Source organism: Cryptomeria japonica, chromosome 10, assembly GCF_030272615.1.
Source record: "Cryptomeria japonica chromosome 10, Sugi_1.0, whole genome shotgun sequence".
NCBI lineage: Eukaryota > Viridiplantae > Streptophyta > Pinopsida > Cupressales > Cupressaceae > Cryptomeria > Cryptomeria japonica.
In genome coordinates, this window is record NC_081414.1 from 47,789,679 (window position 1) to 47,795,090 (window position 5,412).

Genomic DNA, 5,412 nt, shown 5'->3' on the forward strand with positions numbered 1-5,412 from the left:
GATCCCCAATGAGTAAGGGCTTTTGTAATTCTTGTTGATCCAAGTCTAGGAGCGGAGTGGAAATGGAATGAGTGGATTATATGGTAAGGCTATAGGAGTTATCAAGAGGGTTGGCGATGCTCTCAATAGATTCTTCACTGGAACCACTCTTAAGACTATTGGTATCAAGAGATGCTTGTACCACTAGAGGAGATTTTCATTTAGACTTAGTAACCACAACACTAGGTGGTTCACTCCCAATTCCTTGGTCTTGCATATTGCTTATAGACTATTCCTGTTGACTGAATGTCTTAGGAGATAGTTTGAGTTGATCAACTTGAAAGATATACTCACCACATCCTAGGTCTTTAATCTTGAACTTTTCTTTGATCTCTGTTTGTTTGGATGTAGAAGCTTTCAAGGATTTTGGATCCACATATGTTGAAGATGGAACAACTTATTGATTGACTGGTATTGTTATTTATGATCTAGGTCACAGATTGTTGCAATATATGAATGGATTTGGGTCAGCCTTGACGCTCACTTCAACTCCATTGTGCAGAAAATTGATGCATCGATGATATGTAGATGGTATTGCACTCATATCATGAATCCATGGACATCCTAGAAATATGTTGTATGTGAGATCCAGGTCAAGAACTTGACAAACCACATCCTTTGTAATTGGCCCAACTCTAAGGGGCAAGGTGATTGTGCCCTTGGATGAACGCTCTTCATCATCATATGCCTTGATGGTAATTTTGTTTGTAGCATTCATAGCTTTATCTGAATATCCCAATTGTATTATTGTGTTCAAAGTACATATGTTTAGACTAGCTCCTCCATCTACTAGGACTCGTTTTATTTGATGCTTGGGTAGGAAGGCTTCAATATGTAAAGGTGCATTATGTAGTTGGCTCATGGAGGAGTAGTTAGCTTCTATGAATGTAAGGGAGTGTGGAACAAAAAGGTATCCCACCATGGCTTGAAACTAGTCCACGTTTAGATCAGTAGGAACAAAAGTGTCTCTCAAGATTTTGTCAAGAATGGCTTTATGTGTGAGGGATATGCGTAAGATCTCGAGGATGGAGATAAGTGCGGGTGTCTTCCCTAATTGTTGTACAAGGTCATACTCAGGTTTGGTTCATGAGGAAGCAGTGTTTTTAGCTGGAGCACCTTGTAAGGTGAATTTACCTCGACAAGTTGTGACATTACATTCAGAGGTAGGTTCAAAAGATGATCCAATGCCTTTTAGGACAATCTTGGGTCTTTGGGCATAATTTTTGAGTGTTTTGTCCTTGATGATAATGGTAGAGACATAATTGTCCATTGAAATGTGATTGACAGTTGAATCATAGTTATATGATGCTCTAGTATAGTTGGTTTGCTCATATGTGGCTTTAGCTTTTCCTTTGTCATGTTTTGGGAATGGTTCTTTAAACATTTCATGTTCTTGATTGGATGAGTGTCCTTCAATCTCAATGTCACCTCTATCAATAAGATCTTGTATGATGTTCTTCAGTCGATGACAATTTCCTATTTTATGACCTTTGCTCTTATGAAATTCACAATACTCATCGGCATTCCACCAATTTGGTTTGACCTTTGGCTCATATGGAGGCAGATCTGGAATTGTTATTATTTTGTTTGTCACTAGCTTCTTGAAAACTGATTGTAGTGGTTCTCTCAATGGGGTATACTTCCTTCGTGACTTTGAAGTTGTTTAAGTATTCACTTGATTGTATATAGAGCTTGATCTGGAAAAAACAATTTTGGGTTGTACTGTATTGGCATCAACAACACCATCATTGACTGTGTTCTTGTTTTTATTCCAAAATCTTGGCTTGTCTTTTCCTTTAAAGTCCTCTTTGTTTTTTTTTGAATATTTTGACAATGCCTTGTTCATTTAGGACCTTCTCTATTGCTAAGCCTTTTTCAATGACGTCCTTGAAAGTGGACAAACAAGCTTTTCTTAGATCATAACTAATTTCTCTATGGACATTCTGGGTGAACATCTCTACCATTTGTTTTTTTGGAATTTTGCAAGAGCATATGCTGGCTAGATTTCTCCATCTTTATAAAAATGATGAAAAAGATTCTCCATCCTTTTTTTTGGTGTACAGAAAGTAGTGATTGATATGTTTGTCTCTATGTTGTATGAGAAATGTTGGATAAATGCTTCTACTAAGTCACCCCATGACTTAATTCCAAGTGGAAGTTGGGAGAACCATTTCATAGCTTGATCACCTAAGCTCTGTGGGAATAATCTCATCAAATATGTCTCTTCTGCTGCTACCTCAATGCAAGCTATGAAAAATTGTCTTATATGTGCCTTAGGATCCCCTTTTCCTCTGTACTTATCAAACTTAGGTGTCACAAAAAGTGTAGGAAAAGGAGACATTGGAATGCTTTTGTTAAATGGATAGGAACATATGTTTCTCATTGTGTAAGTTGGCTTCGGTGTATTTATGTCTTCCATTTTCTTTTGTAAGTCCTTAATTTTCTATTCCAAATTTTTCTTAGGTGGAGATCAACTTCTTAGACCATATACCATGCCTGAGGCACCAAGTGGAGGAGGGGCATGTTGCATATATGGACAATATTGATCATACACATGTTCATATGGAGGTCTATAGTGATGCTGCGTATAGGGACCACTTGGTATAGAGTCATGATGAGGAATAGAATATTTGTTTTGTCCATGTATACCATACTCTATAGGTATGTCATGAGTTTTTTCTAATGTGTTGCCCCCAAATTTGACATGGGGTTTCCTTGTGTCCAAATTTTGATCATGCCTTTGGATATCCAATTGCTTTGGTGGTTAGTCCTTAGCATTGGTATGTGATTGAGTATATTTTTCTACATAAGACCTCCATAATGGTTTGTGAAAGTGAGTATCATATGTTTGACCATGTGTGTATGGGACCTCAGGTTTTTGAAACAAAGATGATGGTGATTCAGGCACCATATGTGGTCCTCTATTGCCTCCACTATTAGGCCTCCTTTGATCCATGTTGAGGTGAGGTTGTTGCAAATGTCAATTTTCCATTATTTGAGACATGTCAAATGCATGAGGGATCTTGGCTCCACTTTGTGCCATCACTTGTAAGAAGTATTGTCTATCTCTCATTATTTCCTCAACCAATCGATTGAAACGGGGATTCATAATGGAGTCTTCCACTTTTGCTGAATGTACTGAAATGTTGTCCATATTGTCATTGTGTGTAACATTGTTGTTTATAGTGTCCATGTTCTTAACATTTGGAATGTTTTTGTAGGAATCCATGTTAGATAATGTGGTATAATCATAATTGAAAAAGACATCATTATCATACTCATAGGAACTCATGTTTGTGGACTCTTGAGCCTCTTTAGCTTCTCTCCTAGATTTTTGGGAACGGGTTTCAACCATGAACTAGGTCTTGACCAAGATGTGAGAGGCTAGATGAAAATGGAAAGAGTATGGAAGACCAAGAGTTGGATGGAATGTAAATGAACCTGAGGTGTACTTGCAATGTCCAAAGTGTAAGACCAAGTATGTATGTAGTAGAGTAGGTGTAGCTTCCAAAGAGATGACAGTTTCTCTTGATGAGGTAAGTTGACCTTGACTCTAAGTAAGACCAAATGAGACCCAAAGGTGATAGACCTTGATGAGGGACCACTTAGCAAAATGTTCTTGTATGTAGTGTGTTGACAAAGCAAGATGAGGACAAGCAAGTGACCTTTTGACTCAATTTTAGACAAATGTGAATGTAATGTAAGGTGTAAAGAAATGATTAACTTTGTGAGACCCAAAGGTAGGCTGAATGCTAGATGAAAATCTAGAGAAATAACTTAGGAAGCTCAAGAATTCTAAAACTGATTGCTCTTGTTTGTTGGATTGTAAATTTTTCCAATTTGTGAAGTTGTTTGTTGTGACCAAATCTGAATTTTTTTGACTTTTTTTTCATGACAAGATGACATAATGTTGATGAGGACTCAATGTTTGCAAGTGTTTAGACTCAAAATGACTCAAAGAAAGTGTGTTGTTTGATGTAAAAAATGTTTTGCATACACCTGAAGACACAAAAGACACAATTTTTTGATGTTTGATATTGAATGTTTGATTGTTCAAAATAAGACAAGCACAATTCCTATGGTTGGCCAAGACAATAGTTGTTGATCCCACATGGGGTTTTCCTCAAGGCTACACTATTCAAAGCGGATACTTAGATGCTTGACCCCACTGGCTCCACCCTCAACACTCAATTCTCCAGGGCAGCCAAGCATCAGACCCCACGAAAACTCCCCATGGCAAACTTTGTATCTCTACTAAGAATCATATGTGTGTGGGTTGCTCTAGAGGTCCGACCTCTTGACCCAATAACTAGAAGGATTTTGGCTTTCTAAAACAAAAAGGTGCTAGTAAGGGCATCCACTTGTGTGGCCATACATGCGACACTTTCAACTCTGTAGATATAGAAAGCTCCTAGCCAGTAGGGGTTACGCCCTACAAATGATTAAATAAATTTGATCAAACGGGTTTATGGGGAGACATAGTGTCGGTATGAACTAATTAGCACACGTTACCCATGGTTTTCACCATGGATATAGTTGTTTATAGTGGTTCGGAAGAGGATGGCTTTTCCTCGCTACCACTTGGGTCATTCTCTCCTCACTAGTAGTCCTAATGACCACACGGGGAGACAAACCCTCTAAAGATGAAACAAAAAGAGCCTATTGCCCAAGACACAAAAGACACTGGTTCAATTTTAGTGCACCAATTGAAGTGTTTGCTAATCTATGAAAACAAGGCACACAATGAAAGATAAAAAACCCTTTCCAAGGTCCTACAACAAAGATCTATTAGTAGTTTGGATTGTTTCAAATGATCACCCCTCCTGCAAGCACACAAGTTAGGTCAATTTTAGATCCAAAAGACTGTGAAATATGGGCCTTCAATAATGCACTTTTTTTTTACCAATTCAAAGATCTGATTCATCACAAAAAAATACCACCTGTAAAATTTTAAGAAATTTCTAGAAATATAAGAAAATCCAAAAAATTTGCTAATTTGCTCCAAAAATTAATTTTTAATGAAAAATCATAAAAAATTCATATAAAATTCAAAATTGATCCAAAAAATATGAAATTTTTACTGGACACTTCTGATTATCTTTTAAACTAGCATAAAAAAATATCTGTAAAAAATCCAAGTAGTTTGTGAGATATGAGCAAAATAATGCAAAACCCTAATTTTCAAAGATCCGATTTTTTAGGAATGATTTTGCATCAAATTTAAAATAAAAAAGAACAGATCCTGTGTATAATTCTGAGCGATTTCCAAAAATGTAAGAAAATCCGAAACATTCGCTAATTTTCTCTCAAAATTAATTTTTTATGAAAATACATAAAAAAATCATAGAAACTTCAAATATGCTCCACAAAATC